This window comes from Nerophis lumbriciformis, linkage group LG30, assembly GCF_033978685.3.
Source record: "Nerophis lumbriciformis linkage group LG30, RoL_Nlum_v2.1, whole genome shotgun sequence".
Taxonomy (NCBI): domain Eukaryota; kingdom Metazoa; phylum Chordata; class Actinopteri; order Syngnathiformes; family Syngnathidae; genus Nerophis; species Nerophis lumbriciformis.
Window position 1 is genome coordinate 15,225,655 of NC_084577.2, and position 27,708 is coordinate 15,253,362.

At 38.6% G+C, this 27,708-nt stretch overlaps 1 protein-coding gene across 3 annotated transcripts in view; it reads left to right on the plus strand.

The window, feature by feature from the left end:
* Positions 1-27,708, plus strand: part of ankrd13b (ankyrin repeat domain 13B) — a 157,119-nt gene that overhangs the window by 30,342 nt on the left and 99,069 nt on the right. The window lies entirely within an intron of this gene.

The following is a 27,708-nucleotide window of genomic DNA, read 5'->3' on the forward strand; positions in this document are numbered from 1 at the left end:
AGCGAGGATGAAAGATTTGTGGATGAGGAAAGTGAGAGTGAAGGACTAGAGGGCAGTGGGAGCGATTCAGATAGGGAAGATGCTGTGAGAGGCGGGTGGCACCTGATATTCAGCTGGGAATGACTAAAACAGTAAATAAACACAAGATATATATATATACTCTATTAGCCACAACACAACCAGGCTTATATTTAATATGCCACAAATTAATCCAGCATAACAAACACCTCCCCCCTCCCATCCATATAACCCGCCAATACAACTCAAACACCTGCACAACACACTCAATCCCACAGCCCAAAGTATCGTTCACCTCCCCAAAGTTCATACAGCACATATATTTCCCCAAAGTCCCCAAAGTTACGTATGTGACATGCACATAGCGGCACGCACGTACGGGCAAGCGATCAAATGTTTGGAAGCCGCAGCTGCATGCGTACTCACGGTACCGCGTCTGCGCATCCAACTCAAAGTCCTCCTGGTAAGAGTCTCTGTTGTCCCAGTTCTCCACAGGCCAATGGTAAAGCTTGACTGTCATCTTTCGGGAATGTAAACAATGAAACACCGGCTGTGTTTGTGTTGCTGCAGCCGCCCGCAATACACCGCTTCCCACCTACAGCTTTCTTCTTTGCTGTCTCCATTGTTCATTGAACAAATTGCAAAAGATTCACCAACACAGATGTCCAGAATACTGTGGAATTCTGCGATGAAAACAGACGACTTAATAGCTGGCCACCATGCTGTCCTAAAATGTCCTCTACAATCCGTGACGTCACATGCCGGCGTCATCATACCGAGACGTTTTCAGCAGGATGTATCGCGCGGAATTTAAAATTGCACTTTAGTAAGCTAACCCGGCCGTATTGGCATGTGTTGCAATGTTAAGATTTCATCATTGATATATAAACTATCAGACTGTGTGGTCGGTAGTAGTGGGTTTCAGTAGGCCTTTAAACGTGCAAACAATGCTGAAGAAACAAGTCTATGTCAGAAAACCAACAAATTTAGCTGAACTGCACCAATTTTGTCAAGAGGAGTGGTCCAAAATCCAACCAGAAGCTTGCCAGAAGCTTGTGGATGGCTACCAAAAGCACCTTATTGCAGTGAAACTTGCCAAGGGACATGTAACCGAATATTAACATTGCTGTATTTATACTTTTGACCCAGCAGATTTGGTCACATTTTCAGTAGACCCATAATGAATTCATAAAAGAACCAAACTTCATGAATGTTTTTTGTGACCAACAAGTATGTGCTTCAATCACTCTATCACAAAAAAATATGAGTTGTAGAAATAATTGGAAACTCAAGACAGCCATGACGATATGTTCTTTACAAGTGTATGTAAACTTTTGACCACGATTGTATGTATATATACTGTATGTATACAGTATATACCTGTATGTATATACCGTATACAGTATAAATATATATTTATATATACTGATATATTGATATATATACCGATCAGGACACTCCTAGTTGTAACACAGACATGCAAAGTGATCGACGTACACCTGACTGAATGAAAGCAACTATTGCTCTTCTCAATGCGGGGCGAGTCCTGCTGTGGGCCCCTCCCTAATCTAAAAGCAATCACAGCCAACACAGTTTTGTTTGTGACATTTAGAAAAATGACGATTACGTTGCACAATAGATTGCAGTCCTGTTGCAAAGACTGCATTTTGTCACACACATGCCAATTTTTGAAGCAAGCACCGTTGCTCGCAGCACCCATGGCAGGAAGAAAAGGGATACCAAAAAGAAGAAGGATATCCAAATTATTTGTACTTCCTTTTGCATGATTATTTTATTACAATCAAGTGCATTGTGAATGTACCTATAATGTCACATGCCAGACATAACAACGTCACTTTAGGGCTGTGGATTGAACAACAAAAGCAGCATTGTACTGTCTTTGCATGAGAACGCTTAGATGTGACAATAGAAAGGGAACTGCTATAGTGACATTTGAAACTCAAATAGATCCATGCATCCTCTTTGAAATACTGTATTTTGAAAAGAGACAGGCTTATATGGTCCATACTTCCAAACAGCACATGCAACAGATGCATCTTACTACATCCGACCGCACTCTTATCACCTTCCAATAATGCAATTCCCGTCATCTTTAAGCACATTATTATAAAGGGTGAGTGATGGCGAGCAGAAATAGGGCTCTGCTGAAGGTGGTATTGTTATAAAGGAGTGCTATGAAAATGGTCTTTCAGGGGGAGAAAGGTTGAAGAAGATGAGCCTTCAACTGTGATCTCCAGTGTAAGCCAGTCGCGTTGGCAAAGGCAGTGGAAAAGGAAAGCAAGTGGGCATCGTGTAAAGAACGAGGCAGAAGATGGACATACATGGTGATGAAGAGAGGGGTGGTTTGACCATGAGCAGAGTGTGTCTGACTTACAGACAGATATAAAAAACACTGCAAAGACAGATGGGTTATCTCCAGACGAAGGCGGGAAATGACACAATGATCTCATTTTCTTTCCATTGCAGTTTCCCATTCTGCTCTTTTTTACTGTCACGAACAGTACAGCAGAGTCTAATTCAACTAATATAAACTTTGGTATCAATTCGATACCGAGTGAATACCAGTATCGCAAATAGTGATACAGATAATGATACCGACACTTGTACTTTTAGTTGGACATTTTTCAAGATTATTCAGTGATTTTACTTGTATATCTTTGTCATAGGGCAGCACGGTGGAAGAGGGGTTAGTGCGTCTGCCTCACAATACGAAGGTCCCGAGTAGTCGTGAGTTCAATCCCGACCTCGGGATCTTTCTGTGTGGAGTTTGCATGTTCTCCCCGTGACTGTGTGGGTTCCCTCTGGGTACTCCGGCTTCCTCCCACCTCCAAAGACATGCACCTGGGGATAGGTTGATTGGCAACACTAAATTGGCCCTAGTGTGTGAATGTGAGTGTGAATGTTGTCTGTCTATCTGTGTTGGCCCTGCGATGAGGTGGCGACTTGTCCAGGTTGTACCCCGCCTTCCGCCCGATTGTAGCCGAGATAGGCTCCAGTGCCCCCCCGTGACCCCGAAGGGAGTAAGCGGTAGAAAATGGATGGATGGATGGATCTTTGTCATAATTAACAGCGGCGTCCCGATTAAATATTAATATTGACTCTCGGTCCAATATCGGCAAAAAAAAACAAGTACCGTATTTTTCGGACTATAAGTCGCAGTTTTTTTCATAGTTTGGCCGGGCTCCAGTGTGATTTATATATGTTTTTTTCCTTCTTTATTATGCATTTTCGGCAGGTGCGACTTATACTCCGAAAAATACGGTATTGGATTTTATTGGCTATAAGTGCTAAGATACAAGCAGTTCTGCATCATGTTAACCAGACAGCCATTGAACATCTACATGTCCTCCAATAAGCACACAAGATATGTCTTTTTTTGTATTAGTGAAGTTATTTACAAACGGTAAACACGTTACTACAAGCAGCTACACAACAGCGAGGCAGCCAATAAAACACAAGCTAGACATACGTAATAAGTGTCCTTAATTGAACAGTATTGCAATCTAAAACATGATCAAAATAAACCATACTTGCCAACCTTGAGACCTCCGATTTCGGGAGGTGGGGGGTGGGGCGGGGGGCGTGGTTAAAATATATATATACCGTATATAAGAAATACTTGACTTTCAGTGAATTCTAGCTATACATATATATTTTATTATATATATATATATATATATATATATATATATATATATATATATATATATATATATATATATATATAAAAGAAATACTTGAATTTCAGTGTTCATTTATTTACACATATACACACACATAACACTCATCTACTCATTGTTGAGTTAAGGGTTGAATTGTCCATCCTTGTTCTATTCTCTGTCACTATTTCAGAACACACACATTATACAAATATACATTATAAAATCAATAAGAAAACGGGAGCTCTAATTTGGGAGTCTGAATTAGGATCAGAAGTTCCTATATAAACATTGCGCACTCACATCGCCTTTTTGTATTGATTACTGCAGCTGTGCACTGGATTCATTCACAAATACAAACTACAACTCACAAACACTTTAGAGTGAGGCTCCACCATCAGAATGTGTACTTAAACTTATAAAGATCACATGGATATTATTCAGTGAGTTGATTCACCAAAACTAACCTGTTAAACAGGAGGAAAAAGCACAAAGGCCATTTCACTTGTTCACAGACTGGTCGCTCTCATCAGAATGACAAGACACTTCCGGTCTGCAGGTGATAGCATTCAATTGGGAAGAAACGCCCTACTGCCCCCTACTGACCAATGTGAATACTGATAAATGTGTAATGACAGCTCCAAAAACGAATTCAAACCACAAAATAAAATAAATAAATCAACACAAAAATGTGACACATTATGAGTGGGTCACATATGCATGTACAGTAGATGGTAGTATTGTCCTGTTTAAAAGTGTCACAACATCGCTGTTTACGGCAGACGAACTGCTTTACGGTAGATGAAAACTTGACTGCTGTTGTTGTGTGTTGTTACCGCGCTGGGGGGACGTTAATGAAACTGCCTAACGGTTGTGTGAACAGGCTGTCAACACGTCACTCAGGTCCGCATGGAGCTGGAGGGGGCGTGGCCTCCAGCTCCGCCTGAATTTCGGGAGATTTTCGGGAGACAATTTGTCCCGGGAGGTTTTCGGGAGAGGCGCTGAATTTCGGGAGTCTCCCGGAAAATCCGGGAGGGTTGGCAAGTATGAAATAAACAAGAAATAAGGAATTATAGTTGCACATTACTTACAGATACAAAGTATCCAAGGCAGAAGCGTATTGGAAAGCATCCAGTAACAAATGTGTCGTCATTCAATTTACTGCGTATTGAGCTTAACTGAATGAATTATTGCAGCCAATGGGTTTCGCCAAAAAACAAATGACCTACCATTGTTCTTTGAGTAATTTCACTAAATCAAGCTTTTTCTAACATTGCACACTACAAAATAATACAAGTATTTACGATTCGTATCGGATCAATATCGTTATTGGCCTATACTTAAGGCTCAAATATCGGTATGGAATCGGAAATTAAAAAGTAGTATCAGACGCACCTAAAAAGTAAAACAAAAAACACACTTATTTGAGAAGAATTTTACAATGTACATATAAAACAAAATGTAACAATTATTGTATGTTATAATATATAATTGTTTGAGCAAAATAAAGTGCAAAAACATTCTACCAAGATCTACTATTGGCACTCATTCAAATCCTTTGGATTTTGCCCCCAATGCCTGCACGTGGTTAAAAACCATACCACAGTACAGTGGTACCTCTGTTTCTGTATGCCCTAATTTCCTATGATTCGGGTTTTTGATAAAAAACATTTGTTAAGACACTTGCTCCAATTTAAAAATAACAGACTGTTGGGAATAAATAAATACAACTTAATGGAACAAATATAAGAATTTAGGTTGCAAATGTCGGTCAGTGCAGTCGCGTCACACATGTATACCGAGTAATGTACTAAATCTACTTGTTGGAAACCGGGTGTACTGTATGAGGCCACCAACACTAAAGTTAAATCAGTATTATAAGATTCATAAAACTGCTGACTTGAGTGGAAATATCTATAAATTACTGCTCACACGTTGTCTGTGACCCACCTCTCGTCTATTTTCCCCCTGCTGCCATCTCTCTTCCTTATTGATCAGCCCCACTATCTTACTTTCCTTAGTGTATTGAAACCCAAGTCCTAATTGCAGCGGCGAGAAGCCGTGGAGAGAAGCCATGGTTGGGGTCAGATTTAGTTAAGTTGGAGAAAGCTTTTAACAGTAAAGAGACAGAACAATCTTAAGATTGACAGGAAACGATAAAAGCAAATGCAAATGAGATTCGATTGGTGAAAGAAAAGAGCTATCAAGGGGTGAACGTGACTACAAGATGTAGTGGATTAAAACAACTGCCAGAAAAAAGGTCCAGACTGAAGCTTAATTTCCTGAGAACATATACAACATTTCCTCAGGTTACATGTATCTCAATCTTGACCCTTAGTTTTATGTAGCATTTTATTAGTGCTCCTTGTAGATTTCTGAGCCACCAGCTAAAGGACATCAAACACCTTGCCTGGCGTTGCTCATGTTATCTCCTGTCCTCATATGAGAGGATTAGACTGGGTCATTACATTTCCACGCCAGTTTAGCTGTTCCACATTGGCACATCCCCAAGTGTAACACACATACATTGTGAATAGTAGAATACAAAACAAGCAGTTTGTATTTGGATGTGGAAAAACTTTTCAATGTAATTGCATACCTACATATTTGCTGCCTGTAGGAAAACTTACATTAAATATGACAATTTCATTTCAATATGTCTTAATATGGACAATATGTCTTAATGTGGACAGAATTTCTAGGCGCAGTCAAGGCGTTGAGGGGATCCGGTTTGGTGGCTGCAGGATTAGGTCTCTGCTTTTTGCAGATGATGTGGTCCTGATGGCTTCATCTGGCCAGGATCTTCAGCTCTCACTGGATCGGTTCGCAGCTGAGTGTGAAGCGACTGGGATGAGAATCAGCATCTCCAAGTCTGAGTCCATGGTTCTTGCCCGGAAAAGGGTGGAGTGCCATCTCCGGGTTGGGGAGGAGATCTTGCCCCAAGTGGAGGAGTTCAAGTACCTCGGAGTCTTGTTCACGAGTGAGGGAAGAGTGGATCGTGAGATCGACAGGCGGATCGGTGCGGCGTCTTCAGTAATGCGGACGCTGTATCGATCCGTTGTGGTGAAGAAGGAGCTGAGCCGGAAGGCAAAGCTCTCAATCTACCGGTCGATCTACGTTCCCATCCTCACCTATGGTCACGAGCTTTGGGTTATGACCGAAAGGACAAGATCACGGGTACAAGCGGCCGAAATGAGTTTCCTCCGCCGGGTGGCGGGGCTCTCCCTTAGAGATAGGGTGAGAAGCTCTGTCATCCGGGGGGAACTCAAAGTAAAGCCGCTGCTCCTCCACATCGAGAGGAGCCAGATGAGGTGGTTCGGGCATCTGGTCAGGATGCCACCCGAGCGCCTCCCGAGGGAGGTGTTTAGGGCACGGGGAAGACCCAGGACACGTTGGGAAGACTATGTCTCCCGGCTGGCCTGGAAACGCCTAGGGATCCCCCGGGAGGAGCTGGACGAAGTGGCTGGGGAGAGGGAAGTCTGGGCTTCCCTGCTCAGGCTGCTGCCCCCGCGACCCGACCTCGGATAAGCGGAAGAAGATGGATGGATGGATGGATGGATGTCTTAATATAAACCTGCAAATAGTTGCAGCTTCAATGTTACACACATACAAAATGGTGTAAATTGAGGTTCGTGTGCGGAGTAATGCTTTGTTCACACTGGCTCATCTTCATCATTTGCTTGTTAGACCTCATAATCAGAAGTAAATTGGCATTCAAGGCTAGGGCACAGTGTTTAAAGATGTGAGCCAACAAGCTTAGAAATGTCTCACTGATGTATCCCAGAATTCATTCCTGAGCAAGCGGAAAGTTCTTACTACCTTGGAGTGGACTACCGGATGCCCAGTGTTATTATAAAACATTTAGTTTTTAATATATCTTGCATAAAATGGGTAATAATACCCTACTGAATCAATTCAGTTTGTATGCACTTACAGATTTAAAAATTCACAAGCTACACCATTACATTGTTTCCCATACATGAATTTACTTGTGGCAGTCTTCGACTCTAATAAACCAACAAACCCGGAAGAGACTGGGTAATTTAGTGAGGTCCTTGGCTCTGGCGCAGCGCTGAGAAAACATTAAACTTTACTAAATAGAATGTATGTTAGGCTGACCATATTCTGAAATCCCAAAAAGAGGACACGTATATGCGTGCCAAGGCGGGCAGCACGCCAAGGCTGGGACTAGGTGAAAATTTGCCAATGGTACTCGAACTTGCTTTATAAATAATATATTTATTTAAATAAAGCATTTTTTCTCCTCTGTTGACAGCAGTGTTGGCGCTAGGAATTTTCAAAATGGGGTCCCACAGTAAATTTTTGGGGTCCCACTTTTTTGTAAGCGTTTTGAAAATTTTTTTATAAACGTATGCATTATCCTGTTATATCTCACATTCTATATTGTGTTTTAGAAAAATGTTGTCATAAACGTTACTTAATTCATTTAAAAAAATAATAAAAAAAGAAAACAAATTTGTATACATATGCAAATGTATTCAGTTATAAACATTCATTCACTTTCTTCTTTCCTTCATGGATCTAAACTTTACCACTGCTGGTAATTGTTTCTATGTTTTTATTGAATAAGTTGTAGGTGTATTTATTTCAGTATAAAAGTGTTTTGCTTCGGTCATGAAATGATGATAATGGTGTGCCAGGGCATACATACATTTTATATTTAACGCTTAAATCTCTGGAGTCTGTATCAACTTCAGATCTATCCCTCATTTCAAAATGTTTTAGTTTTTTTTATGTTTTTTTGTTTTTGTTTGTTTTCCGCCCTTTTTTGTCAAACAAAACTATGTTTTTAATGGCAAACACACAAAATATGCAAAATCTTCCACCAAAAATATTTTTCAAAGTGGAATATTTGATGTGAAGTAATCGGAACCCTGGATAGGTCAATAATTCATAATAACATTGATTTTGATTCATTATTATGTTTTGAGCAATGACAGTTTGCCAGAAATTTTTTTGAGCTGTGTTGATGACACTCTGGAGCGCTGTCTTTTTTTGAGCAGTGCAGTTGGCAAACCACACTGGGATGCAGTATGCCAGGGCACTCTCGATAGAACACCTGTAGCAGGATACTGGCAGCTCCTTGGTGAGGGCATCGCTGTTTAGAACCCTAAGGAAGGGGATGTCAGAAACCCTCTCTACACAGTTGACCTTGATGTGTAAGAGCATAAGGTCAGATCTGCTCTTTCTGAAATCCACGATTGTTTATTTTGTTTTTGTGGTGTTGAAGACAAGGTTATTGTTGCTGCACCAAGACAACAGTTTTTCCACCTCGTCCCCGAATACAGTCTCATTTCTCCCCATGATAAGTCCGACCACTGTCGTGTCATTTGCAACTTTACAATGTGGTTGCTGGGATGGATGGGGGTGCAGTTTGAACAGCAGAGGACTCAGGAAACATCCTTGTGGGAAGCCTGTGTTTAGGATGAGTATTCGAGAGAGGCGAGGCTCCACTTTGACTCTTGTGTGCAGGCGAGGAAGTCCTTAATTGAAAGGCAGGTGGAATGTGTAAGGCGAAGGTTGTTTTGTTTTTTTCCAACCTGCTTGGGATTAAAGGTATTGAATACTGTACTGAAGTCAATGAATAGAAGCCTCGTATAATTGTGTTTGAATTCAAGATGGGTCAGGGTCAGTGGTCAGCGTGGAGGTCTGTGGCTATGACATCCTCTGTGAATCTGTTACTCCTAGGGATGATGTTTGATAAGAAATTATCGAGTTCGAGCCTATTATCGAATCCTCTTATCGAACCGATTCCTTATCGATTCTCTTATCGAGTCCAGATAGGTTGTTGTATATGGAAAAAAACACACAATATTTGGTTTAACAAAAGCTCACTTTTATTATATAAGAAAAAAAGAAAATCTAATAAATAAATAAATATTGACTGTTACCCCCCTAAAAAAATAAAATAAAAAAAATAAATATTTACTGTTGTTACCCAAAGTATATTAAGTGGGATTTTTCAGAAAAACAAATATATACAGTAACACAAAAACAACCTGTCTCTGTGATCACTATAGGTGTATAAATAATAATATAGTGTTAAATAAAATCAGTCCGTTGGGCACAAAACTGAAAATAATACAGCTCTCCAAAAGTGCACTTCTGCTGCTATTTAACATAACTGTTTGTTTTGATGCTTTGATATTTTTGCACTTTATTTCTTTATTGAAAGACAATTCTATGAAGAAAAACGTTGTTTGCAAATGTGGTTACAATGCTAAAAAATTAAAAGTTAAAGCTAAAAAAAGAAATACACTTTATTGAGTTAACATTATTTCTTTATAGGGGGAACGATGTGATGTTATGAGCTAGACTAGGGAATATAACAACTACACTACCCAGCATGCAACGGGACTGACGAGCATGCACGGTAGCCCCGAAATGTGTTGTTGCATGTCGCCACCCGGCAGCTAAGAATGAGGTTATGAGCACGCTGTGAAAGTAAACGTCAAGAACTCAGTCAACACGCCTCGTCTGCATTATTTATAATTAGACAGACAACACATATACAGTATGATTTTGTTTTGTTTCCAAGGAAAGAAAAACAAAAGTTAAAAAATATGTATGTGCTGCGGTTGCTTTAAGAACATTGCGACAGCTGCCGTAAAGGAGGTGCGTTGCTAGCCTGGTTGCTATGTTTCCGGTTGGTCGTAAAAGTGTTCGTCATGTGTTTGTACCCTGCTCAAATCTCTCAGTAAAGTTATTCATTGGATTATACCTTTTGTTTTGAACTTTATTACACCTTGGAGCGCTTTTTCCGGTCCATTTTTTTCCTGCTTTCACTATCTGCGCCTAATGACTGAGCTACGTGACGTCATTTCTTGTGATGTCCCATGGAGCATTTCTGGTCGGGACGGGATTCGTTCCCAGGGATTCGAATAAAGAAGCAACTCTTTTTCTTTACTATAGTGGTCTCGATAACGGGTACCGGTTCTCAAAAAGGGATTCGAGTCCTAAGACTCGGTTCTTTTCTTATCGAACAATCGGGAAAATTGGTTTCGAGTATCATCCCTAGTTACTCCTGTATGCAAACTGGATCCATCCATTTATCCTCCAAACACTCCTGTTGTACTTGGGGATTCTCAGGAGGTACCCAACTCGCATGGAGTGAGGAAGGGGATTTAACGAATTGACAGCAAGGTTGATGGTCGAATCAGAATCTTTCACTATTCGAAGACATCACTACCATAGACAAAAGCTAATGTGTGTGACGTACGGGCGTAGTTTACATCATTACTTGTTAAAAGCCAAAAAAGGGTGGGGTATAATGCTTACAACACTCTGGAAAGTTAGCGTCCTCTAGACCAGTGTTTTTCAACCCCTAGTGTGTCATGAGATACAGTCTGGTGTGCCGTGGGAGATTATGTAATTTCACCTATTTGGGTTAAAAAATATGTTTTGCAAACCAGTAATTATAATCCGCAAATAATGTGCCATTGTTGAGTGTCGGTGCTGTCTACAGCTCGGCAGAGTAAAGCCGTGTAATAGTCTTCCATATCAGTAGGTGGCAGCAGGTACATAATTGCTTTGTAGATGTCCAGCACCCCCGCAACCCCGAAAGGGAGAAGCGGTAGAAAATGGATGGATGGATGGATGTCGGGAACATACCATACCATACCATACCATACCAACTTTATTTATAAAGCCCTTTAAAAACAAGCACAGTTGAAAAACAAAGGGCTGTACACCACAAAGAAATAGAGGCAAAGGACAGACTAAAAAATAACATTTAAAACAGAAATAAAAATACACAATTAAAAAGCAAATATAAATTACCCTAAGAACAGTTTGTTAGATAAAAACAGTTTAAAAGTTAAAAACAGTTCAAAAAGTTAAAAGCTAAAAACAGTTCAAAGTCTCATGCTGGGTTAAAAGCCAGTGAATAAAAATGGGTTTTAAGAAGGGTCTTGAAAATAGCCAAAGAAGGGGCCTGTCTCACATGGAGAGGGAGATCGTTCCATAGTTTGGGACCCGCAACAGAGAAAGCTCTGTCCCCTCTGAGCTTGCGCTTTGTTTTGGGTACCTCCAGGATCAGCTGATCAGCTGACCTGAGGGACCGGGTGGGGGCATAGAGATGGAGCAGCTCAGAGAGGTAAGGTGGGGCAAGACCACGTAAGGATTTAAAAACGAGTAAGATAATTTTAAAATGGACTCTAAAAGACACAGGCAGCCAGTGGAGGGAGGCTAAAACAGGAGTAATGTGCTCTCTTTTTCTTGTGTTAGTTAAAAGTCGGGCAGCTGCATTTTGGACCAGCTGCAGACGTGAGAGGGAGGACTGACTAATTCCAAAATATAAAGAGTTACAGTAATCCAGCCGAGATGTAATAAAGGCATGGATTACTGTCTCTAACTGTTGCCTAGAAAGAAGGTTTTTAACCTTGGCCAGCTGACGTAAATAAAAAAAGCTGGCTTTCACCACTGTGCCAATCTGACGGTCCAATTTAAAATCACAGTCAATACGAAAGCCCAGGTTGGTGACCATGGGCTTAACGTGCAAAGCCAAAGGGCCAAAGTCAACAGGGGGGAGCTCACAGGTACCACTAGGTCCAAACACTATTACTTCTGTCTTCTTTTCATTAAAATTTAAGAAGTTTAGGGCCATCCAGGCCTTGATATCCTCAAGACAGGCAAGTAATGGCTGTATTGAAGAGGCATGATTTCCCTTTAAAGGAAAATACATTTGTGTGTCATCGGCATGGTTTGTTGTGATCACAATGTGCAGGTAAAAAGGTATCTAATGCTTAAAACTAAAATAAACAAAAGTTGAGTTCCCCTAAGAAAAGGCATTGAAGCTTAGGGTGTCAAGCAATGATTAATGGTGCGTCATGGGAGACACCGGAGAATGTTGTGATTTTAGGGCTGCAGATGAACAAGGTAGCAGCGTAAAGTAAAAAGGGGTATTTATTAATGAAACCAGCAAAAACAAAAGGCTAGAGCAGAAGGGAAGTGCTCTAACCGGCCAGATTATGACAGACATAAAACAATGCTGGAACGTAGCAAAAAACACTATGAAATGTGGAGCAGACGGCGTCCACAAAGTAGAAGTGTACTGGAGCACAGCATGAAAAAGATTGTCATTAGATAACAGCAGCATCAACAAACAATGTCCCGACAACCAGGGTAGGAAAAGGATCAAATTAAATAGTCTTAATTGCAAACAGAAAACAGGTGAGGGGAAATGCGCTGGGACAAAAGTGAAGCTGCCACAGGAAAAACACCAACAAAACCGGAAGAGCCACCAAAATAAAAGCACAGGACAGAAACTAACACCGGAGAACACTAATAAAACCCAACATAAAGGCACGGCCTGTTGTAACCAGCCGTGACATAGGGATGGCTATGGAACACGAAACTAAAACTGAACCGGCTGCAAAGTAAACAAAAACAGAATGCTGGACGACAGCAAAGACTTACAGCGTGTAAAGCAGAGACGGGGTCCACAAAGTACTTCCGCACATGACATGACATCAACAATGTCCCCACAAAGAAGGATAGCAACAACTTAAATAGTCTTGATTGCTAAAACAAAGTAGGTGCGGGGAATAGCGCTCAAAGGAAGGCATGAAACTGCTACAGGAAAATACCAACAAAACAGGAAAAGCCACCAAAATAGGAGGGCAAGACAAGAACTAAAACATTATACACAGAAAAACAGCAAAAAACTCAAAATAAGTCACGGCGTGATGTGACTTGTCGTGACAGTACACCTACTTTGAGACAAGAGCTATCGTGATACATGCTTGGTTATGGTTTGAATTCATATCCAACAATTACGAGAATGACTTTTTATCGTCAATATCGACTACTGAGTTAAATTTTTTCAACATTTTTTGCTCGCAGTGTGCCTCGGGACTTTTTCAATGAATAAAATGTGCCTTGGCTCAAAAAAGGTTGAAAAGCACTGCTCTAGACATCCGTCTAATGGTTGCAATTAAGGCTGCAGCTAACGATTATTTTTCTATCGATTAATCTATAGATTATTTTTTTCGATTAATCGGTTAATCTATAGATTATTTTTTTCGATTAATCTATAGATTATTTTTCCTTTTACCGATTTTTTTTATTTATTTAAAATGAAGATGAAAAAATAAATGTAGGCCAGTTTTTTCAAAAGGCATGGCTTTTATTTACAAAAAAAAAAGTATGGCCACTCAGTCAACATTGACAACAACATGACAAAATATTCTGTAACAATGTAAACATTTAACAAAATTAAAAGTAGCTTATTTGCTTTTAATGTGCAAATATAAAAGTAAACATCCAGTGCAAATCTTAATATTCTGCAATAGTATAAGCATTTCAAAAGTAAAAGTATTGCTTATTTTGCTTTAAAATGTGCAAAAATAAAGATAAACATCCAATTCAAAAAAGTGCAAAACGGAAATATTCTGTAACAACAGTGTAAACATTTCAACAAAAGTAAAAGTATTGCTTATTTGCTAAAATGTGCAAAAATAAAGATAAACATCCAATACAAAAAAGTGCAAAACGAAATATTCTGTAACAACAGTGTAAACATTTCAACAAAAGTAAAACTTTTGCTTATTTTGCTTAATAACACAACAATGATAGTATGATTAAAGTGAAAGTTAATTGTTCGTTTGTACATAGTATACGTAATTGTTAATGTTGTAAAAGGTATTTGCACAACTAATTAACGTTAGCGTTAAAGAGGAGCGCGTCTTTGTAAACACTGAACAGGCACGCCAAACGCTCCTCTCAGAGCGAAACAGTGCTTTAGTTTATGAATTTACAACGCAGATACAAATGACACATTCATGTTTTTGTGTAATGATGACAACGTATACTCACGCGGACGATTGACTAGTTGATGGTGATGGCAAGAACGCTGCCGTTGTGCTGCTATGATAGGCCATTTCCGCTCGACACAGTGTGCATACAACAACATTATTAGCAGAGGTGGGTAGAGTAGCCAGAAATTGTACTCGAGTAAGAGTACTGTTACTTTAGAGATTTATTACTCAAGTAAAAGTAAGGAGTAGTCACCCAAATATTTACTTGAGTAAAAGTAAAAAGTATGTTGTGAAAAAACTACTCAAGTACTGAGTAACATACACACACATATCATATATATATATATATATATATATATATATGTGTATATATATATATATACACACACACACACACACACACACACACATATATATATATATATATATATATATATATATATATATATATATATATATGTATATATATATATATATATATATACATTGATATATACAGTATATAATTTATATGTATTTATTTTGCCGTTTTTGTTTACATGTTAAAGGTGTTTTAATAATTATACATGCATGTTTAACATATAGATTCCTTTCTTTCATGAAGACAAGAATATAAGTTGGTGTATTACCTGATTCTGATGACTTGCATTGATTGTAATCAGGAAGCAGTGCTGGTAACGTCCACGTTTTCAAATGGAGGAGAAAAAAAGTTCCTCCTTTCTGTCTAATACCACATGAAAGTGGTTGTTATTTGGCATCTTATTTGTCCACCTTCCATATTCGTTTTTATACCCTTTACAAGAAATACATTGGCGGCAAACTCCGTAGCTTGCTAGCTTGTTTGCGCTGGCTTTCGGAGACTCTTATTTTGAAAGCGCAGGCGCGATGGAGCGGGACTTTTATTGTGAAGACAGGAACTGTGCAGTCAGTCTTTACGGTTGAAATAAAAAAAGGGTCTTTTTTCCTTCACACTTTTGATTGATTGATTGGAACTTTTATTAGTAGATTGCACAGTACAGTGCATATTCCGTACAATTGACCACTAAATGGTAACACCCGAAGTTAGCTCGGAGCCAGTCAGGTCATGTGACCCCTGGCTCTGTTTGATTGGTCCAACGTCACCAGTGACTGCATCTGATTGGTGGAACGAAGTAAAACGTCACCAGTAAGGCAGGCACTTTGAAGGTCTGTCTGACAGACCAAAACAAACAAAGCGTGCATTAACAGATCGATAAAAATTAGTAGCGAGTAGCGAGCTGAATGTAGATAAAAGTAGGCCGTTTATTGAAATACTCCCACACTTTTGACGACTTTTGGCGTGCTTTTTTCCCCTCGCTCGCACCGCTCGCATCGTCTGCTTTGCGCTCCGCCATGACGGTAGTGTGACGTAAATATGCGACGCGTCGACGAACAAAAACGTCCTCGACGTATTTACGTAACCGATGACGTCGACTACGTCGACGCGTCGTTTCAGCCCTAGTTGCAATCAGCCCCTTTAAGCGGGTTCTACTGTAATACCTGTCTGAAAGTGTCAATGAAACGTATGTTGATATGGAAATATGACAAGATGAACGTTTTGGCAGTCTGTGTTGATTCATGTCCTGTTCTGTACAGATGTCAACACCTTAAGATTAGCATCAAAGGAGCTCAGGAATTTTATTTTGATAGCACCATCAGAAATGTGCTCCTTTTTGACTCTTCTCCGCCATCTATGTGCTTGTCTGTTTGCCGTACGTGTAGAAGAATAGTGATGGTAAACCAAACACAGTGAAACTGACAAATACGAAATATATTCTAAAATGTAGGTCAGCATTTGCAGTTGAAGGTTTTATTCCTTCTGCTACAATTGACGGCCCCTTAACGCACCCATACAAGTAAATCTCGGTCATGATACTGTTTTGTCAATTCATCGAATTATTGCCCCGTTTGCTGTGCAGATACTGTTGTCTTGTTCTGAAGCGGTGTCATGAATCATTGTTTTATGTTAGCTTAGCATTGGTTGCCGGGGAAGTGAACCTTATTTTTGCACTCTCCATCCTGTCACCACACTCTCCTCCCATGTGGGCCATGGACAAACATTTTTGGAAAATGACGTTGTTTTGTAGATGAACAATTTTGTGTGTATGCGGGTAGTGTTTGAATGAAAGATTGATGTTGGCCTAAGTACCTGCCAAGCTGCATCGGGCCGGGAACACGACGAGGAAAGGGGGAAAGAGAAACTGGGGGGAAGTAAGAAAAGAGCAGATGCCAGAGCTAGAGATGTCCATCAATAATGTAGCCTCTGAACTCACTACTGAGAGGGGGTGAACAAAAATGCTCAGTCGAAGGGGCAGAATTTGACCCTAAGGCATCTTTATAGGTATGTTAAGAAGTGTCTGAGTGGACTAAAAGTACAATTCAGTGTGATCAAACTGTGCGAAAGTACTGAAAAATTTTTTTGTAAATATAAATCACTATAAAATACTGAATTTAAAGAAAAAAATATATGTATGAATTTTACTCCATTTTCTGCATGATTTTTCAATTTGGTGTTTGGATTTGACTTTGGAAATGTTTAAAGCATGGGCAAATGTGATTGAATAAATAAAAATGATACGGTTCTTGCTTTGACACACAGCAATTTTTAAAGGAACATTGGATGACAATGACAACCATACTTGCCAACCTTGAGACCTCCGATTTCGGAAGGTGGTGGTGGGGGGGGGGGGGCGTGGTTGGGGCCGTGGTTAAGAGGGGAGGAGTATATTTACAGCTAGAATGTCAAGTATTTCATATTTATATATATATATAAGAAATACTTGACTTTCAGTGAATTCTAGCTATATATATATCCATATATATATATATTTATTTTATTATATATATATATATATATATATATATATATATATATATATATATATATATGTATGTATATATATATATATATATATATATATATATATATATATATATATATATATATATATATATATATAAATAAGAGAAATACTTGAATTTCAGTGTTCATTTATTTACACATATACACACACATAACACTCATCTACTCATTGTTGAGTTAAGGGTTGAATTGTCCATCCTTGTTCTATTCTCTGTCACTATTTTTCTAACCATGCTGAACACCCTCTCTGATGATGCATTCTGCTTCGTCTTCTTGTTGTGTGCGCAGTTGTGCACTGCACTCTCTAAAAGCCGTAGATGTTATTGTCACATATGCATGCACAGTAGATGGCAGTATTGTCCTGTTTAAGAGTGTCACAACATTGCTGTTTACGGCAGACGAACTGCTTTACGGTAGACGAAAACGTGACTGCTGTTGTTGTGTGTTGTTGCCGCGCTGGGAGAACGTTAATGAAACTGCCTAACAATAAACCCACATAAGAAACCAAGAACTCGCCCTCCATCATTCTACAGTTATAACGTGATTGGGCAGGCATGCTGTTTGTATAGTGAGAAAGCGGACTTGAAAACAGGCTGTCGACACGTCACTCAGGTCCGCCTGAATTTCGGGAGATTTTCGGGAGAAAATTTGTCCCGGGAGGTTTTCGGGAGAGGCGCTGAATTTCGGGAGTCTCCCAGAAAATGCGGGAGGGTTGGCAAGTATGATGACAACTGAAAACTGCGTACAGCTACAGAATAGCTCGGGTAGACTAAAATTCCCCATTAAGCTCAGTTGGTTAAGAGGGGAGTACTGAATGGAACTAGATGTATATCCTTGAAAAAGTATGTTTGATTATGCAATTCAACACACTTATGCAAATATAAAGACTCTATGGATGTTTGCAGAAGAAGCAGGTTACTTTAATGAATGAGCTCTGGACAAGGGTGACAATTCAACAAAACTGCACACACAAAAACAGAATTGCCATGAAATATAGAGCTCTGGGAATGCAAATAGTCCTATTAGTGACTCATATAGAAACATACAAGGAATTGAATATCAACACATTTGTCTTTGCTTAAAAAGTATATTGTACAGTGGAGTTAGAAAACATTGTAGACAAGTTCCGGGACTAAAGAGATCACATAAATCAATACTTCTGCACAGAGCTGTTTGTTGTTTGTTTCTCAACTCAACTACATCCCCACGGTATTATGTAAGTACAGTGTGTCAGTCGTGTATTTCTGCAGGTTACTCTGTAATGGTAGGAGGACATGAGCACTTAGCAGCCTTAAAAGTGGTGCTCATGTCATAATTTGTGGGTTGATGTGTAGAATGCATGTCCATGAACAGGTGTCTGCCTATCAGACATATCGTGGCACGGGACATGTTTTAATTATAGTCTACAATCAAAAAAATGGAGTTAACAGAGGGCAATGTAACGTAGTGTAAGGTAATGTAGGGTAAGGTAACATAGTGTAAGGTATTATAGGGTAAGGCAGTGTTTATCAACTGTAGAGCGCCCCCCAATAATATCTGTTTCTCTGCAGTGGTATAGGTTGAAGCGGCACTCATTTGTAATACACTTTTCCACCACTTTTGGCAGTAATAACATACAGTATCAAACAAACAGAAGAAGTCTGCAGCTAAAGTTATAAAGATTTTTCTTAAGCACAAAAGATATGATTACATTGGTGAAGCTGTCTCTTTTAAATTTGCACTTTCATTTTATTGACAGTTTATTTAAGAAACATATATTATTATAATTTATTAATAATTTAGCTAGAGTTAATTTATGTTAGCACTGTGTAATTGTTTGAACATTTATTTTTCTTTTGCAGTATATTTGATTAATATTTTTGTAATCAGCCTGACCTAAGCCTTGAAAATCTTTTTTTTGTCGTTAATACCTGCTTTCATTTTATTTTACAAGGCTTATCCTGTTAGACTGTTAGTAGGTTTGATATAATTATTGAATATGATTAAAATTAATTAATTAATTACTAATTCAGTGTTAATATTTCAGTGGGCCCTAAGCCCCTCTGTAGTGGAAAAGTTGGGCCTCAAGGTCTAAAAGGTTAAAAACCCCTGGCGTAAGATAACAGGGTAGTATCACATTTTGTAATGTAGCATAGTGCAATGTCGCGTAACGATAACGTAGCATAATGTAGCATAAGCGTAACATAACATTGTGTAAAATAACAGAGCAAAACCCAACCTCGTTGCAAGCCAAATTTAAACCGAGTTGGCAACATAATAATATGTATGGTAAACAAATGGAGTTGTAAACATTACATTACATGAAGTAACATAAGCAAACAGTGTTGTAAACATTACATAACACAATGCAATGTGACAGAATGTTGCGTAAAGTAACGTAACATAACGTGGAGTTGTAAACATAACAGCGTAACATAACAAAACATTTAGTTGTAAACATTAGATAGCGTAACGTAACAAACAAATGGGGCTGTAAACATAACCTAGCGTGACATAACGCAACGGAGCGTAGCATGATGTAGCGTGCCATAACGTTGTGTAGTTTGACATAGCGTAGCATGACGTAGCGTAGCATGACATAACATAACATTAGTGTGACGTAATGCAAAGTAGCATAGTGTGACAAAATGTAGCATGACAAAGTAACATGAAATAACGTGCAAATACATACTGTAGATAACATGTACTGTATATTGGTAATGGTTTAGTTTATTTTGAACACTCTAAAAAAAGTTAAATTGAAATACCTTGCATGTTTTCACTCTATTAATTCTACATATCTGAAGGAGTAAGAAGAAGCAGATCTTATCCTATCTCTTCTCCATGTGTCAGCAATTACTGATAGCCTGTTCACTTCCTGTGTTTAACATATACTTGTTTATAATTGTTACATGTCATAGAGTTTAGACATAGATAATTCATTTTAGAAATAAATAAGTAAATGTGTTTTACTTGCTTACTTATGCTTTCAGTTTATTGAGTTCACCCATTCTGTCAAAGCTTCCTCTGAAGATAACTAGCTGAATTTCCCACAGTATTTAAAAGTGCTTCTACATCACAAGTCCCATATGCAGCAATCTGCTGTCTTGATTGACAATGTGATGAGCTGTTTAATTAATTAATCAATCTGGGTTAGACCTCTTATTTCCCCCTTAAATATTAACTATTCAGCCTTCTAAGATATTTAGGAAATTCTTGCTTGCAACTAATTCTTTGAAACACTTTGTGGAAGGAACTTCTCTATTCCAACAAGGCTATCCCTCCTAACACGCAAAATAAAGTCCTTAGAGATAGACTGGGATCAGTTTGTCTTGGAAGCTGTTTTGTTTTGTCTCTCATCCGAGCAGGCTTTATCATTACATGCTAATTGACTAAGATTGGTCAGATCTAGCCTGATTAGATCGGTCAGATTAGATTGGTCAGATCTAATTGATCGCAACTGGACTGTTCAATTAGTTTCAGAAGACAATTCGCCTCCTTCATACTTATAGATTTACAATGGTCAAATCTGGCCATACTAGATCTCGTCAAATTAAGTCTGACCAATCCTAGTCTTTAAGCATGAATTGATGAAGCGTGCTCGGATCAGAGGCGAAACATCTTCTAAGACTATTTTAACAGTCCAGTTGCAATTTATTGATTGCCCTAACAATTTAATATGGAAGAACTGGCAGAGAACCATGACCCCAATCCCATCCAATGTATATATATTAGAGATGTCCGATAATATTGGCCTGCCGATATTATCGGCCGATAAATGCGTTAAAATGTAATATCGGAAATTATCGGTATCGTTTTTTTTATTATCGGTATCGTTTTTTTTAATTTTAATTTTATTTTTATTTTTATTAAATCAACATAAAAACACAAGATACACTTACAATTAGTGCACCAACCCAAAAAACCTTCCGTCCCCATTTACACTCATTCACATTCATTCACACAAAAGGGTTGTTTCTTTCTGTTATTAATATTCTGGTTCCTACATTATATATCAATATATATCAATACAGTCTGCAAGGGATACAGTCCGTAAGCCCACATGATTGTGCGTGATGCTGGTCCACTAATATACTAACCTTTAACAGTTAATTTTACTAATTTTCATTAATTACTAGTTTCAATGTAACTGTTTTTATATTGTTTTACTTTCTTTTTTATTCAAGAAAATGTTATAAAATGTATTTATCTTATATTATTTTATAAATGTTTTCTAAAAGTACCTTATCTTCACCATACCTGGTTGTCCAAATTAGGCATAATAATGTGTTAATTCCACGACTGTATATATCGGTTGATATCGGTATCGGTTGATATCGGCCAAAAGTTTGGACACACCTTCTCATTCAATGTGTTTTATTTATTTTCATGACATTGTTGCTTGTCACTGAAGGCATCGAAACTATGAATGTACACATATGGAGTTATGTACTTAACAAAAAAAGGTGAAATAACTGAAAACATGTTTTATATTTATATTCTAGTATTCTAGTTTCTTCAATACAGCCACCCATTGCTCTGATTACTTTTTCGCACACTCTTGGCATTCTCTCGATGAGCTTCAAGAGGTAGTCAACTGAAATGGTGCTTGTATATATACATAAATATACATATATATATATATATATATATATATATATATATGTATATGTATGTATGTATGTATGTATATATATATATGTGTATATATATGTATATGTATATATGTGTATATATATGTATATATGTGTGTGTATATATATATATATATATATATATATATATATATATATATATATATATATATATATATATATATATATTTATACATACATATATATTTATACATATATGTGTATATATGTATATACTGTGTATATGTATACATATATATGTATGTGTGTGTGTGTGTGTATGCATGTACATATATATGTACAGTATATATTAGTCAACATCTGTGAACTCTGGCCGAATAGACTAAAAAAAAAACCCATATCAATCCAAATTCCGAAACCAAGGCTTGTTTGCCCCAAAGCAAGACACTCAATCTTGCAGCCATGGCAGTGAAGACACAAAGCGGGGAGCTTAAAGGTAATGATGCATGTGTGGCAGAATCCTCCTCTCTGTCATTGGCTACCAGCTTAGAATAGAAATAGGACTACGGCTATTTGGGAGACAATAAAGAGCTGCCATTAACTCTAAAGGCTTTTTCAAGGCTAAATCTGTCTCGTTGAATCAGTTGAAGCTGTAAATAATTCTGTCTAGGATAAAAATACAACAGAATGACATTTCCTTCTTGAGCCTTTGTGGGTTATTTTTCCGAATCTGTGATGAAGTCGGAGAAATAAAAACACACACGATTAAGCAGCTTTAGTTCATTAGATTTTTGTAAATTATGTTAGATCGTTGCTTTTTGCTGCAGTCTACATGTCAGTCATTACATCAATAGTACACAACTCAGCAACTTGTTTTATTTTACAGTGGTTCGTCAGTTTTTGTAGATTTGTTCTTTGCTGAAAATTCTCACTAAAGGTTAGCTCCGGTTTTCGTATACAATCTCGGTTATGGTCCGGCCAAACATTATGCTGAAAAAAGTTTCCTGTGTATGATTCGGTGGTATCGAGTGCCCAGACAAAGAATCACACTCTCTGTGCTTTTTCTTCTTCTTTTTTTTTCCATTGAGTACGACTGTAAAGTAGGCCACCAAGGGGCCAAAGAAAGTTGCATGTACCACCACTTTCATAAAGAAACACTACGGATTTCAAGAAAGAATGTAAAGTGTAACCCTGATTTACAAAAACCTCATTGTACGCACTTTTTGATTTATGAAAAGAAGAGCATATAAAAATATGCTTTGGTGTACGAATTTTCATCCACCCATTGTGTGCCTGGAACACAGCCAATTTGTGCCAGGCATCACACTCTCTGTGGCTAATCGATCTCCGGTGCTCACTGCTCATTCAGTCAGCAGCACTGTGCTACTTTGAGTGTGGTTTTTAAGTGTTTTTTTTTAGCCTTTTGACAACGTTTCTCTAGATTTGCTCGCTCAATATGAGTCCAAAGAAAGCGATGGACAAACAATGTGTGGTTTGAAACATCTACAGCTTTGTCGACACTCAAAGTAAGCTGACCTAACAGACGGTGAAATTATTTCAATATACTGTATGGCTGTACAAAATGCTTAGTTCAGTTCGGAAATTTGAAAGTTTGGATAGTTCTTCTTTTTAGATGATTCAGTGTTTACATGAAACACCTTATAATGGGGACGGCGTGGCTAGGGATGATACTCGAAACCGATTTTCCCGGTTGTTCGATAAGAAAAGAACCGAGGCCTCGGACTCGAATCCCTTTTTGAGAACCGGTACCCATTATCGAGACCACTATAGTAAAGAAAAAGAGTTGCTTCTTTATTCGAATCCCTGGGAACGAATCCCGTCCCGACCAGAAATGCTCCGTGAGACATCACAAGAAATGACGTCACGTAGCTCAGTCATTAGGCGCAGATAGCGAAAGCAGGAAAAAAATGGACCAGAAAAAGCGCTCCAAGGTGTAATAAAGTTCAAAACAAAAGGTATAATCCAATAAATAACTTTACTGAGATATTTGAGCAGGGTACAAACACATGACGAACACTTTTACGACCAACCGGAAACATAGCAACCAGGCTAGCAACGCACCTCCTTTACGGCAGCTGTCGCAATGTTCTTAAAGCAACCGCAGCACATACATATTTTTTAACTTTTGTTTTCTTTCCTTGTTAACAAAACAAAATCATACTGTATATGTGTTGTCTGTCTAATTATAAATAATGCAGACGAGGCGTGTTGGCTGAGTTCTTGACGTTTACTTTCACAGCGTGCTCATAACCTCATTCTTAGCTGCCGGGTGGCGACATGCAACAACACTTTTCGGGGCTACCGCGCATGCTCGCCACTCCCGTTGCATGCTGGGTAGTGTAGTTGTTATATTCCCTAGCTCATAACATCACATCTTTCCCCCTATAAAGAAATAATGTTAACTCAATAAAGTGCATTTCTTTTTTCAGCTTTAACTTTTCATTTTTTAGCATTGTAACCACATTTGAAAACAACTTTTCTCTTCATAGAATTTTCTTTCAATAAAGAAATAAAGTGCAAAAATGTCAAAGCATCATAACAAACAGTTATGTTAAATAGCAGCAGAAGTGCACTTTTTGGAGAGCTGTATTATTTTCAGTTTTGTGCCCAAGGGACTGATTTTATTTAACACTATATTATTATTTATACACCTATAGTGATCACAGAGACAGGTTGTTTTTGTGTTACTGTATATATTTGTTTTTCTGAAAAATCCCACTTAATATACTTTGGGTAACAACAGTCAATATTTGTTTATTTTATTTTATTTTTTTAGGGGGGTGACAGTCAATATTTATTTATTTATTAGATTTTATTTTTTTCTTATATAATAAAAGTGAGCTTTTGTTAAACTAAATATTGTGTGTTTTTTTCCATATACAACAATCTATCTGGACTCGATAAGAGAATCGATAAGGAATCGGTTCGATAAGAGGATTCGATAATAGGCTCGAACTCGATAATTTCTTATCAAACATCATCCCTAGGCGTGGCGCTGTTGGGAGAGTGGCCGTGCCAGCAACCTGAGGGTTCCTGGGTCGATCCCCACCATCTACCAACCTCGTCGCGTCCGTTGTGTCCTTGAGCAAGACACTTCACCCTTGCTCCTGATGGGTCGTGGTTAGGGCCTTGCATGGCAGCTACCGCCATCAGTGTGTGAATGTGTGTGTTAATGGGTGAATGTGGAAATAGTGTCAAAGCGCTTTGAGTACCTTGAAGTAGGGCTGGGCGATATATCGATACACGCGATATATCGCGGGTTTGTCTCTATGCGATATAGAAAATGACTATATCGTGATATCGAGCATACGTTCTCACGCAGTTGCTTTTAGCTGCGGACTTTACACTACAGGCTCTTCCCACTCTGTCTTGTCGCTCCTTCTCACAGACAGCAAGCGCACCTTCTTACACACGTCACAAACTGTCACGTCATACGTCACATACGCATACGCCCTCCCCGAGCAGAGAGGTAACAGCATGGCTAACGTTAGCTGTGATGCTAGCGGAGCGATGCGAGCGCTAATACAAGAGAAAGAAGGTGCGAATCTGGTAACAAATGGAGGAATAATTAATTCCTAAGAAAAACAGCAGGGGGTCCATTGTCTGACGGTGGTTTGGCTTCAAGTGGGAATATGTCGAACAGACAACCGTAATTTGTCAAGTGTGGGGCAAAAGCGTTGCTATAAAAAGTAGCATTACTGCTGTAACAAACAGTTCAGGGTGTCCCAAGTTACCGGAGTGTGTTAGGTAAGGAGGAGGAGTTTTGTCCCTCCAGAGTTGTTGCCGTAGGGCTGTGACGTAGGGTGTGTGTGGTTGTGGAAGGAGGTGTGTGATGTTGACATTAAAGAAGCGGTGGCTACCGAACCTGCTCTAATGTCTCCCGTTTATTATTTTATTAGATAAGTACACTGTACAGGCGAACCCAGGACACTCGGCTACACTGCTAATATGTAGCATCAGTTGAAAAGTCACCCGCAAGAGTAGACAATGAAGAGTGCTTACTCCGCACGTCAATATCTCCGTTTGGTGCCACACGTCCACACCATCAAAATGCCGAGGCAAACATTTCCAGATCAACACCGTATGAAAAAAATAGTAATTTTTTTAGTTGTGAATTCCTTCTCTGCATGAAAGTTTGAAAGTAGCATATATTAATGCAGTATGAAGAAGAATGTTTTAATGTAGACACATATAATCATCATACTGCTGTAATTATATGCATCAAGTGTTCATTCAAGGCTAAGGCAAAATATCGAGATATATATCGTGTATCGCGATATGGCCTTAAAATATTGCGATATTAAAAAAAGGCCATATCGCCCAGCCCTACCTTGAAGGTAGAAAAGCGCTATACAAGTATAACCCATTTACCATTGCCATATAATACACATTTGTTTTTGGCTAGCATTTTGGACTATCTGCATCCTCCTTTGAAACTTTCTCTCCCACCTCACTGAATGTTTCTGTTTATCCTTTCCCCCAGCAAGCACTCCTTTTTGTCACCCCTCCGGCTCCTCTAGTGTGTCTCCCCCTCACTCCTCAACCCTCAGCTCTGGTATCCATAGTAATTGAAATGGAGTACAGCTGTAAAATAGGCTTAAACTGATAATCACCGGCATTAAGCACAGCCGCTCTGGAGGAGAGCACTGAATAGATTGTTGGCTGGGAGACACTTCTGCCATATAAATGCACAAATCAAAGTCAAAGCCTTTTTCTTTTACTTGCATATGTAGTTTTAGGCAGTGGTGTGCCGTCAGGGCCAGCAAGGCTCTTTCCTGCTGGCCTAACATAACCAGAAATCATGATCATATTAAAGATAAAATTATTTTTTTATTTACTTTTCCTAAATATCTAAAAGTATTCATATTCTCTTCATGACATATTATGCGCCTTCCACTGCTGTTGTTTTTAATTTTTAGTTTGTATTCAATCAGAATTCAGCTAGCTTATGTTGCCATGCTGTATGAAATCTGCTACTGTTGTCAGTAAGGCCTTCTAGCTGGCCAAAGGTTGAACGTGACATTTACGCGTCCTGTGATTGCTAGGGATGTCCCGATCCAGGTTTTTGCACTTCCGATCCGATCCGATATTGTTTTTGCACTTCCGATCCGATACCGATACTGACCGATACCGATACTGACCAATACTGGCCTATCCGAGCATGTATTCAAGTTTAAAGTTATTTAGCCTACTTAGTTGTCAGAATCATGTTGAAAAGGGTTTTAGTACTCTTGATAACAACTAGCCAGCTGAATTAGGGTAGTTTGAATAATACACAATGGTTGGTAACAAGAAACTGACCTGTTTATTCAAGGATAAACACAAAATAGACAAAATTATACATGATAAACAGAAATGGCATCATTGAACTAGGGCTGGGCGATATGGCCTTTTTTTTTAAAATATTGCCATATTTTAAGGCCATGTCACGATACACCATATATATGTGGATATTTTGCCTTAGCCTTGAATGAACACTTGATGCATGTAATCACAGCAGTATGATGATTCTATGTGTCTACATTAAAACATTCTTCTTCATACTGCATTAATATATGCTACTTTTAAACTTTCATGCAGAGAAGGAAATCACAACTAAAAAAATCACTATTTTTTTCATACGGTGTTGATCTGGAAATGTTTGCCTCTGCATTTTGATGGTGTGGACGTGTGGCACCGAACAGAGATAAGCGTCTCGGCAGACGTTTCAATATTTGAACAATGATGACGAAAACTGTTTTCTCTGTCGTGTCCGT